Source organism: Lycium barbarum, chromosome 10 (genome assembly GCF_019175385.1).
Source record: "Lycium barbarum isolate Lr01 chromosome 10, ASM1917538v2, whole genome shotgun sequence".
Lineage (NCBI taxonomy): Eukaryota > Viridiplantae > Streptophyta > Magnoliopsida > Solanales > Solanaceae > Lycium > Lycium barbarum.
Genome location: NC_083346.1, coordinates 83,762,507 through 83,777,001, shown reverse-complemented (window position 1 = coordinate 83,777,001; position 14,495 = coordinate 83,762,507).

The following is a 14,495-nucleotide window of genomic DNA, read 5'->3' as shown; positions in this document are numbered from 1 at the left end:
TATTACAGGTTTACCTCGCACTCAGCGGAAGTATGACTCTATATGGGTTATTGTTGATAGGCTGACGAAATCATCCCATTTCCTTCCAGTCAAGACTACTTATTCTGCAGAAGATTATGCGAGGTTATACATCAGGGAGATAGTGAGACTTCATGGGGTTCCCACAGCCATTATTTCAGATAGAGGAGCTCAGTTTACAGCTAAATTCTGGAGATCATTCCAGAAGGGATTGGGAACACAGGTGAGTCTCCGCACAACATTTCACCCTCAAACTGATGGACCGGAGAAGCGTACTATTCAGACACTAGAAGATATTTTGCGAGCCTATATATTGACTTCAGAGTAGCTGGGATGATCATTTTCCACTGGTTGAGTTTGCTTATAATAATAGCTACCATTCGAGCATTCAGATGGCACCGTATGAGGCCTTATATGGGAGGAAGTGCAGGTCACCTATCGGTTGTTTCGATGTTGGTGAGAAGAAGTTTATAGGCCCAGACGTGATTTAGCAAGCTATTGATAAGGTGAAGCTCATTTAGGAGAGATTATTTACAACCCAGAGTCGACAGAAGTCATATGCAGACAATCGACGTCGAGACTTAGAGTTTCAGGTTGCTGACTGGGTATTCCTGAAGGTATCACCCATGAAGGGTGTGATGAGATTCAGCAAGAAAGGGAAGCTCAGCCCGAGGTACATTAGGCCTTATCAGATTATTCGTAAGGTAGGCAAGGTTGCCTATGAGTTGGATCTACCATCAGATTTGGAAGCGGTACATCCAGTATTTCATGTATCAAATGCTTCGTAAATGCATTGGTGACCCTTCCAGAGTATTTCCTGTAGATGATGTCCAGGTGACTGAGGAGTTGTCTTATGAGGAGAGCCCCATAGCTATACTTTATCGCCAGGTTAGAAGGTTACGTACTAATGATGTAGCTTCTGTCAAAGTATTGTGGGGAAATAACAATAGGGAAGAGGTGACTTGGGAAGCCAAAGATGAAATGAAGAATAAGTATCCTCACTTGTTCCCTATGCCTGCAGGTAATGCAATTCCTTACTTGACTATATTGATGGGTAAATGAGACTATATGATATATTGTGGCCCTGTGTGGCATTATTTTGGGTTGTTGTGCAGGATGGTAGTGGTATAATTACAAGGGAAACTCTGGCAAAATTTTCATAGAATTCCTGAGAGTTTCAACATTCGAGGACGAATCTTTTTAAGGGGGGAAGGATGTTACACCCCGTATCTTCGAAGAAGCACTTATAAAATTTGAGACTTAAGTACGTTGAGTTATAGTTCAGTAAAACCACTTTGGAATGTAAGGATCAAGCATTATTAAGTATATTTTATGATTGAAGGATGTATATACGGTATACCGGAAGGTTTTATAAGGAAATAAGTGAAAGAAATAGAGTAGTACAACTTTGGAGAAAGGATGGGTGAAGTTTTGTGTGAAAATTTTGGTCCAATTTGATGGACGAACATCTCTTAGCATATGAAGTGTTTTGAAGTGAAACAAAAGCCTAAAATGAAGTTCGTTGAGTATAGTTTCCAACAAAACAAACCGCTCATAGATAGGACATCGGAGTAGAGAATTATGGATGTTACAAGTTCGGCTGACATAGCAGAAACACGTTCAACGGTAACTGCTACAGTACTGCTACAATGACCCGACCTGAATTTCACCCCCTATATAAAGGGTAAAACCCCCCTTTTTCACTATATTTTGTCCAAAAAAAATTAGAAATCAGAAGAGAGAGTGAGGGTATCAAAAAGTGAGAAATGTTCAAGTGGCGGAATATTAGTTTAGGTCCGGATAGCCCGTGGTTGTGATTGTAGTCTTGTTTTGCGGTGGATTAGGTTTGGATTCTAGGCGAACACTGAAGATATTGTTGTCCTAGTAATAATAAGGTATGAATCCCTCCCTATTGATATTGTTTTAGGTTAACTTGCGGAAATAGAGCGATTAAATAGCCGTATAATGGAGTAGTTGGTTGAAAAATCGATAAACATCATATGAGATGTCTTATGGAGTATGTTGATGTTAGTGATGATGTTGTTGTTGTTTTCTTTGTTGTTGTTGTTGGTTGTTGGTAACTGTGATTTCGGGCTAGGGATATAAACAGGGGAGGTGCTGTTAGACCCCGTATTTTATACGTCGAGTTATTCGCGAAGGAATCGATGTGAGATAGAAACCTCGGATTTTTAATTTCTAAACTAGAACTAATCGGTTATAAATTTCACTTAGTATAAAAAATGTTATTGGAGATTAGGAATTACTTAATTGTGGTGTTAAGTAAAAATTTGTGACAATAAGGAGCCAACAAGAGCAACAACGTCCAAGGTAAAAAGGATGACTCAAAGTCATCTAAAATAAGGCAAATGAAAGACATACAAATGTGCAATTAAATGTTGATTCATCCACTACATTTTCAATATATTGTGGACAACAAAATACACTTATAATCAAGTGTGAAATTCGGCCAAGGGCTGAAAAATTTGAGGAGGAAAAAGTTGAAGCCTACAATTGAATATTTGGGCATCCACTACTTTATGAAAGTATACATTATTTTAGGAGGACATAAAATGGTGGAGGGATCACTTCACATTAAATATTGCTCATCCATCTTGGCATGATTACAATAGACAAAGGGTGGTGTATGAATCATTCAACACACATGAGATTGTCTTGTAAAAAAATTGAAAAGAAAGAAGAAGGGAGAGACAAAGGGGTTCGGCCAAGAGGCCTATGGCCGAAAGTTGTGAGAAAAATATTGAGTTTTGGTGTAAAGTTAATGGAGTGAATCATGGTCATGATGGAGAATGTGTTGTGTCCAACTTGTAGTCATTATAGTGAACCAAATAATAACTAATGAAATCAGAAAATACATTCATTTCAACTACACAACACAAAGGAAGAAAAACCTAAATCTAGAGAGAGAAGCATTCGGCCACCTTGGCTGATTTTTGAGCCCTCTGAGTCTTGATCCAAAAATTATTTGCCAAGGTGCTTCAACCCTTTAGAAGTTCCCTAGAATGTGAAGATAGTTTTTGGAGCAACAAGAACCATTTTCATCTCAAGTCACAAACTTTAGCCAAGTAGAGAAGTCAAGTTGTCAAGGTAAGATCTAACTTTCTTTTGATTGTATTAAGGGTGATGTAGATGAGTAAATATAAGTTGTATACATGAAATGATGTGTGTTGATGTTGGAACATGATAGTAGTTATGGGGCTATATGTGTTGAAGTTGAAGTATGGTTGTAACTTGATGAACATGAATCGCATGCATAAAATCATGAAAGTTGGTGTTGGAATGTTAGTTGGCCGTAGGGACTGTTTTGGTGGAATTAATAGACTGATTTTCTTTAATAAATATGGTTGTTACTATCATATATCTCATGGTAAAAAAAAATGAAAAGAATTGGAAGGTTAAAGGTGAAGTTATGTTAGTATGAAAATGATTGAATCTATGATTTTATGTGAAGTGATGTTGAAGCATGTTGAAACCGTTTGTGGACTGTTTTGTGAAGAAGTTAGTGAACTGTTTTTACATGATATTTGATTTTTATTATCATGAATTTTATGATGGAATGAAGGTGTTTAATGGTTGGAGTTGAAACTAAAGTCGTTTGTGAGTTGTTGTAAGAATTGTAGAAATGACGATGTAGCTTAGTTGCGTATGAATTGATGTTGTACTTGTCGTGTGGATAGCTGGTCATAACCTACTGAAATTATATGAAAAGAAGACATGAAATAATGTGTAAGAATCATATGTGGTTTGCTAAGTATGTTCGTAAACGTTTGCAAGAATTCCGAACATTGTTTAGGGACTGTTTTGGACATGTTGTTGGACTGTTTTGGATATGTTGTGGTAATGGACTGTTTTGGACTTGTTGTTTTCATCAAGTTGGAAAAAATAATTATAGTTAATAGTATACATCATGTTGTCATAGTGGTTGGGCTGTTATAGAATCGTTTCGACGAAATAATATGACTATAGATTAACAAGAATAAATTGGATGTGTCATAATCGCATGTACACTATTATCTAGCGTTGTAAGGTGCGGGCTGTTTTGACACGTTGTTGTTATTTAACTTGGAAGATTAATGATAATTAAGATTTTGCTTTGTATTGTATGTTGGATGGGCTGTTATAAGTTGTTACATGCAAACGTTAAGGCTACGAACTATTAGAAGTAACTTGAGAATGTAGTAGCCGTATGAGAATCGTTATTGCATGTTGTGAATGTGGGCTGTTTGGAATATTGTGTGAGCTTTCCGGATTGATATTGAACATATAATTATTGATGTTGGGCTGGTTATATGTACTTGATTTGGATACAAGAGTAAACGTCGCCTAAACATCTAGAAGGGAGTTACTAACATTAGAATACGTTTTGAATCTCCCCGTAACTTAAACGTAGTTGTTGGCATCTTAATATAGGTTGAAGTATTATTGGGCAGCGTATACATATTGTGTGACGAATAAACGCTAAAGGTATGTGAAGCTAACCCTTCTTTCTTTTTGGCATGATCGTTGTGAAATGAATATACAATATATATATATATATACGATTCCAAAGGAAACTCCTATTCCTAGAGCCACTAGGATGGCTATTGATTTTTTATTCCCATAACTTATGTTTTGATTCATCTATATTAATGTGTACACATGATTTCAAAGATTCATTTTGATATAATCCACAGGGACATCCGAAAGGTATATGAGATGACTATTATTTGAAATTGCGAACGATGGTTCGTGTTGACTATTCTATTGAGTCTTTAAAAATGTTTTGAATTGCATATAGTTTCTCACTACTCTGCTCGTGCATATCTCAATATATCTTTCACCGAGTCCCGGGCCGGGTATGTTATCGTGCACACTTTCACTGTATTGTTCGCCGAGTCCCTCATTAAAGGGCCGGGTACAATATATATATATATATATATATAGTTATGCTGTGTTACGGAGATATGCTGTGTTACGGAGATATATATTATATTCTGAAGTTATGTTGTGTTATGGCGACAGAGACGGGGTGGCGACCATGTTCACCGAGTCCCATAATGGGGCCGGATATGATATATGATATTGACATGCATGATTTATGTTTCGAAAGCAAATACTTGGTATTCTGGTTATTGTACTCATTTTCTGTACTTCTTATTTCAATTATGATCCCGTTTTCTGTATTTCATGCTTTACATGCTCGGTACATATTCCGTACTGACCCCCTTTCTTCGGGGGGCTGCGTTTCATGCCCGCAGGTGCAGACATTCGCTTTGGTGATCCGACAGCTTAAGATTTCCCCTCTGCTATTTGGAGAACTCCATTGTTCCGGAGTCCAGAATTTGGTACAAATCCTTCTCAGATATATATTTATATGCCTATGTGGACTAAGGGTACGACGGGGCCCTGTCCCGTCATATGTTACGTTACTGTTGATACTCTTAGAGGTCTGTGGACATATGTGTGGATTGTGTATGAGTTCTATTCAGCTATGTCTATACGATGTTCTGTGATATGATATTCGTCCATATGATGGAAGCCTTGCCGGCTTGCATATGATATTGTTATATGATGGCAGCCTTGTCGGCTTGTGTATTATTTCAAGATGAGATCGTTATAAGACCCATATTGAGTTTGATGTGAAATGAACATATAGTTAAAGAGTATGTATACGGGGGTCCATGTCGGGCACCAGTCATGGCCTACAGGGTTGGGTCGTGACAGGTGTTGCCGAAATTTTGGCAGATTCTAGTAAGAGTTAACTTAAAGGCTTAAGATAAGCACATGATAACGAGTCTAACAATAGTATGAATTCCCTTGATTGTAGATTTGCGAGTTCAAGAAGTAGAAATTGAGAGAATAGATAAGCTTCAAGGTATGTAAAGCTATCCCTTCTTTCTTCTTTGGCATGAATTACATAAAATGAGCAAATGACGAACATACATGACTCCAATAAACTCTAGTTCTCAGTAGTACTTGACATGACTGTTGTCTTTCATTCACAAGTGTTTGTTCAGTCTAATTATTCTCTTGAATCCCAAATGTTGATTCATTTTGTAGATGATTGCTCCTATGATTCATTTTGTACATGATTGCTCCTATTACTCGTGCACAGTTTCATTGCATATTTCACCGAGTACCTCACTAGAGGGCCGAGTACGTATTATATTTCACCAAGTCCCATAATGAGCTGAGTACGTATTATATTTCACTGAGTCCCATAATGAGCCGGGTACGTATTATATTTCACCGAGTCCCATAATGGGTCGGGTACGTATTATATTTCACCGAGTCCCATGATGGGCCGGGTACGTATTATATTTCACCGAGTCCCATAATGGGCCGGGTACGGTATATTATATTTCACCGAGTCCCATAATGGGCCGGGTACGGTATATTATATATGCATGACTCTAAACATAAGGTGCAGATGCTTTGGTATTCCTTAATTATCATACTTATTTCCTGTCATCTTTTCACTCAGTCATGATCTTCATTACTGTACTTCATGCTTTACATATTCAATACCTCTTCCGTACTGACCCCTTTTCTTCGGGGGCTGCGTTTCATGCTCGCAGGTACAGATACTCAGTTTGGTGATCTTCCAGCTTAGGACATCTGCTCGGTTGCTTGGAGAGCTCCATCGTTCCGGAGCTTGAGTCATTTTGGTACAGATCCTTTTGATATAGACGTATGTATATTCGGGGGTACGGCGGGGCCCTGTACCACCATATTTCACTATTATACTCTTAGAGGTCTGGGGACATGTGTGGGTTGTATATATGGTTTGGTCAACTATATAAACGTAGTTCATTTTGGGTATTCTCATGTACAGTGGCAGTCCTGTCGGCTTGCATATTTTGTTATGTTTTGTTAAGTGTTACTCCCCAGGAGACAGGTTCATTCTGATATATGGCATTATGAGTCTACAGCTTACTTTTACAGATTTCCACATTTAGGGTTGTTCACGGTTTTGGTTAAAACCAAAACCAAACCGAAAATTTAACCAAACTGAGTAAAAAAACCAACATTTGGTTTGGTTTAGTTTGATTTGGTTTTAAATTTTAATAACCGATAATATTTGGTTTGGTTATGGTTATATTAAAAAATAACCGAACCAAACCGATAAATTATATACATAAATTTTATAATTATTTATATGTATAATATTAGTTTTTCATAAATAATTATAAATATTTTATACTTTTTAATCATTAATTTTATTTTTGATCTACTTATTTCACATGATTGTTTAAGGCCCATGTTTTTAAGAATATCCAAGCCCATGTCTTTAAAGTCTTTTAACTCTTTAAGTGTTAAGCGTAAACCTACTAACAGAAGCTCACGTTAGAGTCTAATGTCTTTAACTTAAATTTTTAGCCTTTCTTTGTCAGCCATTTGATTTTAGGTTGTTTTTTTTTTCTTTTCGAATTTATACCTTTTTTTTTTTTTTGTCTGAATGGGTCCTAAACTTCTAATATTTTTCATATGAAAAGGACAGAGGTTGTAGATTTGGAGGTTCCTATAGAAGATACTTCAGTAACATCAGCATTTGCTGCAACTCAAGCACATGGTAATGCCCTAATACTTCTTCCGTGGGTAATCCTCCTAAAAAGCAGAAAAGAACAACTCCTTGTAGTTGAGACCCTAGCCTTTGGGATAATGATAGAAAAACATCTGAAGTTTGGGATCATTATACAAAGTTTTTTTAATAAAATGGGAGAATTGAGGGCAAAATGCAAGTACTGCCCCAAAGTTTGAGATCATTACACAAAGTTTTTTTATTTCATATATTTTCGTTTTAATTTTAGGTAGTCTTTATGTTCAATTAATATGTATGTTTATAACAATAACTAAAAGCTCCTATGCTCTACTTTATTTCCAGGCATGTGTATTAAGATGACAAAAATTGTGCAGCCACTACTTAGTTAGTTTTTAGCTCTATATGTAATAGTTTAGCAACTTTTGGTAACTTGAATATGACACTATCACTAATAGTGAAAATATTTCTATGGTGTATGTCCACCTTAAACGATAAATAAAAGTTATCGTTTGAACAAAAAAAAAGACATGTCTTTTTCAACTTTTTAATGTTTTACTGATAAGTCTCACAATCACAATCACAAAAGAGTCAAGGAATGGGCATAAAGATGCCATTCATCAAAGTTATGAATGTAGCCGGGGCATTGGTAAGCCCAAATGACATCACCAGAAACTCATAATGTCCATATCTCGTCCAAAATGCTGTCTTCGGAATATCCTCAGCCCTGATCTTCAGCTGATGGTAGCCTGAACGCAAGTCAATCTTCAAGAACACTAAAGCACCCTGGAGCTGGTCAAATAAGTCATCAATAAGAGGCATATGACACTTGTTACGAATGGTAGCCTTGTTCAGCTAGCGATAATCGACGCACATCCTCATAGATCCATCTTTCTTCTTCACGAATAACACAGGAGCACCCTTAGGGGAGACACTCGATCTAATGAACCGCTTGCTCAATACATCCGGCAAATGCTCCTTAAGCTCTCTCAACTCTGTAGGTGTCATTCGATATGGCGAAATAGAAATAGGGTGAGTGCCCGGATCCAAGTCAATATTATGATCGGGTGGCATACCCAGCAGATCGGACGGGAATACCTTCGCGAACTCGCTCACAAAGGGAATTGACTCAAGGGGTGGAGATGCGACAGCAGTGTCACGTACATGAGCCCGATAAGCTAAACACCCCTTGTTGACTAATTTCTTCGCCTGAAGAAAGGAAATAATCTTCTTCAAAGCGGGATTAGGAGTACCCCCCCCCCCCCCCCACTTAAGTCTAGGAATGCTTGGCATGGCTAAAGTGACTATCTTGGCATGACAGTTCAAGATCACATGATATGGATAAAGTCAGGTCATACCCAAGATAATATAAAAATCCACCATATCAAGTATCATCAAGTCTACCCACGTGTCATAAAAGTAACCAAGCACGACTGATAGACTCGATCAACCACAAAAGAATCTTCGACTAGAGTAGACACATGAATAGGTACCGCTATGCTATCACAAGTCAAGTCCCAAATAACAGCATGATATGCAGACACATATGAATAAATAGATCTAAGATAAAATAATACTGATGCCGCTCTATATCGAACAAAAACGACACCTGCAATGACAGCATCTAAGGCCTCCGCCTTAGGTCTACCTGGGAATGAATAACACTGGGCCCCATCACAACCAGACTGTGATCCACCTCTCAAACTCTGAAACCCAACTCTATTGGCCTGGGACCCACCCCTGGAAATCTGAAGACCACTATGGCTTGACTGAGCACTGCCTCTCGAAGAAGCACCACCTCAGCTACCTGAAGATGTGGGAGTCATCTGGGGCTGATAACCCTGCCTGGATCATGGACACTCTCAAGCGATATGACCAAGCGCTCCACACGTAAAAAAAGCCTTAGAAGGCGGATACTGATACACCGAAACTGAAGACCCGGCTGGAACAACTCTCTCTGCTAGTCGAGAGAACGAGCTCTCAGAAGCTCTCTGCCTGGATGGCCCACTAGAGGAAGCCTGCAAAGTTGAATACACAGGGTGGCCAAAATAGGTTTGATACTGCATAGAAGACTGTCCGGTGCCCCTCGAGCTGGAACCACTCCCCCAAACTGTCTCTGCCTCTTCTCACCAACCCCTCCAAACGCGCAGGCCTTAGCGGCCTCAACTAAAGACACGTGCTCAAAAATGAACTGGAAGGAAGCACCCATGGCCTCAAGCTAAAGGTATGGAATCTGAAGAGCATAGCGAGCCCACCAAAAAATCATCGAATCCTATCAAGCTCAGTAAGAATCAAGGGTACTAAGTAACGGGCCAAATACAACTAGTGAGTCACGTAAGCATCAATAGATAATATCCTCTGCTTCAGGTGGAGGAACTCATCTGTCACAACCCAACCGGAGGGCCATGACGGGTACCCGGTACTAACCCACCCGGGCACCTCTTATTATACATTCACATTACATCTAGGTGAGCCACATAGCTAAATCATACTTTCTATCAATCATTCATACCATTTCCATTGGACAACGATACATTTATATTACCATCAACCACTATGCCAACAACAATGTACATAAGCCGACGAAGCTAACAAAATGATATCCAAAATATAAGCCGACAAGGCCAAATACATCTAACCATATACACATGTCTACGAGCCTCTAAGAAAAGTATGTCACATCATATAGGCGGGACAGGACCCCGCAATGCCCATAAGTATGTACACAAAAGAATAGACACCAAAGGTTGTAGCTCCGAATGAAATGGAGCTCCTCTACGTAGTCCCTGAGTAATAAAGTTATGGATCAAGCCTGTCTCCCTGGCCACCTGCGAGCATGACGCAGCGTCCACAAACAAAAGGTCATCAGTACGAAGAATGTACTGAGTATGTAAAGAAACATCAACATCATTATAAAAGCATAAGAGACAATATGATAAATAGCATAAGGTGGGAGGTAGTAGAACCATCGTCATAAACACTTACTTGCTTTTCATAGGGACCTTCCATTTCTAATGCGTGATTGTGTACATACATCCATATCCGTATCCGTATTCGTATCCGTACTCATTTACATTTTCATACCCATATTCATATTCATAATCGTATTCATACTTGTATTCATATTCATTTACATATTCATATTCATAGTACACCCGACCATGAAGGATCGGTGTTTCACATACCCGGCCATGGCAAGGCTCGATGATAAATACATACCTGGCCCTACCAAGGCTCAGGGTTATCCATACCCAATTGCAGTGGTGTGCGCGCGATACATATCATACCCGGCCATATAATCTCGGTGTTACATAATAGTCATACATAGACACATATACATAGGAGCTCATAAGCATCTTTGACATCATTACTATTGTCGTATTATTACATCTAACCTTAGAGGATCACACATCGTATAAGGAATTTAGTAGAATCATAAACACAGGGAGAATCATGAGATTTAGTAGCTTTAAAGATAGAATCATTTGGAGGACATTATAGGCTCATGAAAGAATAGATATATGGTCAAGGAACCATGCCTTATTGAAAGAAGGGTTAGCCTTACATACCTTTCCATTCAACTATTCTATCGCTTGAACGTTCTCCTTCAATGCTCACGTTTCTACCTTCATTAGAGTTATACTAACATTAGAAAATCGATAACTTAGCATACTTGACTAAAGCTAGAGAAAATTGGACAGCATCTCCTTTATTTATACGACTTCCTCCATATCATATATCAACTCCCAAACATCAATAATAACATTCACAACATCATAACTATAGTCTTTATTCACCTACATTATCCATATTTCCCAATTTACTTCAAATCATCCATATCCATGGTCATAGCACACTATTACGTTCACTCATATACAATGTCTATCCCATGTTTCAAATGTCATTTATAACATAATCATAATCACAACATAACAAGACTCATGACTCCATCCAAGCTACTACTCACAAATATCACTATTCTCACATTCATGACCTATTTTCTATCTCCTTCTACAATTCAAGTCTTTCAACCTCTCAATACCTCAAACAACACCGAAAGACAATAAAACTTACCTTATATGGTGTAGGAATGGACCTTGGGTGGAAACACTTCACTTGAGCAGAACCCTAGTTCCACCTCCACTTGGATTTCTTGTCTTGGATGAGCTTTAATGAGTTTCTTACACTTGATTCTCTTGGTTTGATGAAGTTGATCATTAATTGTTACACCTCGGAAATTTACCGTTAACATACAACGAATAGGCTAATGAAGGGCACGAAGTATACGATGTCTTGGGAAGAAAGAAATAACATTTGATGATTCTAATTGAGATTTCAAAGACATTCGAGGTAGGAGACAGAAGTTGTTAAGGAAAGCAAGGTATATGTTGTATGTCGGGCAAGATTTACGAGTATCGAATTAATGATGGCTTAATGATGTCTTGAAGAATAGTTATAATGTCCCTTATATTGGTAATGAGGTGTTAAACAAGTGTCAAGAAGGTTCCATAAGGATTGGAGGTCAAACGAGTCGACGAGAACGAACTTCGGAAAGCTGGGCATTATACGGCCCAACATACTGGCCGTATGTTGTTACCAAAATGGGTCCTTCACTGGACCAGATCTACGGCCATACATACGGCCAGTATGTTGGTCCGTAGAATCTGGTCGGGACAGCTTTTAAAATTTATATAAGGGACCAATCTCATTCCATTTATTTCATTCTTTCTCTCCACACTTCAAGAACACTCTAGTGAACTCTCCACTCTTCATCCCCAAGAACCCAAGAGAAATTGATGATCAACTTCATCAAACCAACAAAGTCAAGTGTAAGAAACACATTAAAGTTTATCCAAGCCAAGGAATTCCAATGGAAGTGAACTAGGGTTTTGGTGCAAGAGAAGTATTTTCACTCAAGGCTTATTCCTACACTATCTAAGGTAAGTTTTATGATCATTCCATGTTGTTTAAGGTAATGAGAGGTGGAAATACTTGGATTGTAGAAGGAGATAGAAAATGGGTCATGTATGAGAGAATAGTGAGATTTTTGAGTTGTAGTTGAAATGAATCATGATTCTTGAGATGTTGTAATTATAAGTATGTTATAAGTGACATTTAGAACATGGGATAAGCATTATATGTGAGTGAACGTAATAGTGTGCTATGACCATGACTATAGATGAATTGGAGTGAAATTTAAAAATGTGGATAATGTGGATGAATAAAGAGTGTTTGTTATAATGTTGTGAATGTTCTTATAGACATTTGGGAGTTAATATGTGACGTGAGGAAAGTTGTATAAACAAAGGAAATGCTGCCTGATTTTCTCTAGCTTTAGTAAGCACGTTCTTGTAATCGATTAGCTAATGTTAATACGAACTTTCTTGAAGGTAGAAACACGAGCATCGAAGGAGAACAATCAAGCGATAGAATTGTTAAATGAAAGATATATGTGAGGCTAATTCTTTCCTTCTATGGCATGAATCCTCCTATTTTCCCATGATCTTCCTAAATAAAGGAAACTATGAGTCCATGACTGTAACGAACTATATATGTATAAGCTAAAGAAAAGAGATACGATACGAGCATGATAATGATGATGATGAGTTTAAGCACAAAGAACCTTAAAGTGAGGTACGATGTCCATTAGGTTAATGACCCTAAGTATAGTTTCATTGATGTTTTTCCTTGTGTGCACTCACTTTAAAATGTTAGTCCCTCCAAGGTGAGATATGACGATTATGATCACTCCATAACGTAGTCGGGGGTTCACGACCTCATGTCACCCCGACATAGCCATGGTTACCTTCAAGCTTTAATGTATGATGATGCTAAGTTATGATAAGGTTATGATATGCCTATGAGATGTATGATAATGATAAATTTATGTTGACTATAGGACGATACGATTCCACCGTGCCTAGTTGGCCGGGCACGTCACAGCGAAGGCGGGCTGCATACGATTCCACCGTGCCTAAATGGTCGGGCATGTCACCGCTAAGGCGGGCTGCTATGTTTAAACCGAGCCTAGAGGGTTGGGCATGACACCACTAGTGGGCGGCATATGATGGTTACCCGGACGCGGGTTAACGATGATGATATATATGACACGATGATGTATGCGCTATGATGATACATGTAATACGATTATATATGATATATGTGTGAAATGTATCCACCCTTAAAAGTTACGCAGGTTATATCTTCATCTTATGTCTTATGATTTCTCTATTATGTTCATTTCATTCATGCCTTACATACTCAGAACCATATTCGTACTAATGTCCGTTTTCTTTGGACACTGTGTTCATGCCCACAGGTAGACAGGGAGGTGATCCAGACTCGTAGGAGCTATTAGCAGACTTTGAGAGCACTCCATTGCTCCGGAGGTGCCATTGACTTATTCTTTTGTGTATATATATTTATGTTTTGGGCACGACGGGGCCCTATCCCGTCCATATGTTTAGTACTCTAGTAGAGGCTCGTAGATATGCATGTGTGGGTAGTATGGTCTCACGATGTCCTTATCGTATGTATATTATTTTGATAGCCGAAGGGCTTATGTATATAAAGGTAATTATGTTTCAAGGCGAAAAATGGTTTTCCTATGATTTGAGTATAAGATTAATGAATGAACGATTGATGTGTACGATGGGTAAAGGTATGAGCGGTGCTCGGTGGTTAGCCCCGGGTACCCGTCATGGCCCCTAGTCGAGTCGTGACATTAATATCCCTTGAATTCTTGTAGGAGAGGTGTGGAGAAATGTTCTAGAGAGTTCTAGATAGAAGGGGAGTGAAGAGGAAATGAAATGAAATGAACTTGATCCCCTATTAATAATACTCCATCTGTCCCGACCAATTTCTACACACCAACATACGGTCCGTATAAATTTCACTGACCGTATGTCTGGCCGTAGATTTGGTCTAGTGAGGCTGGCCA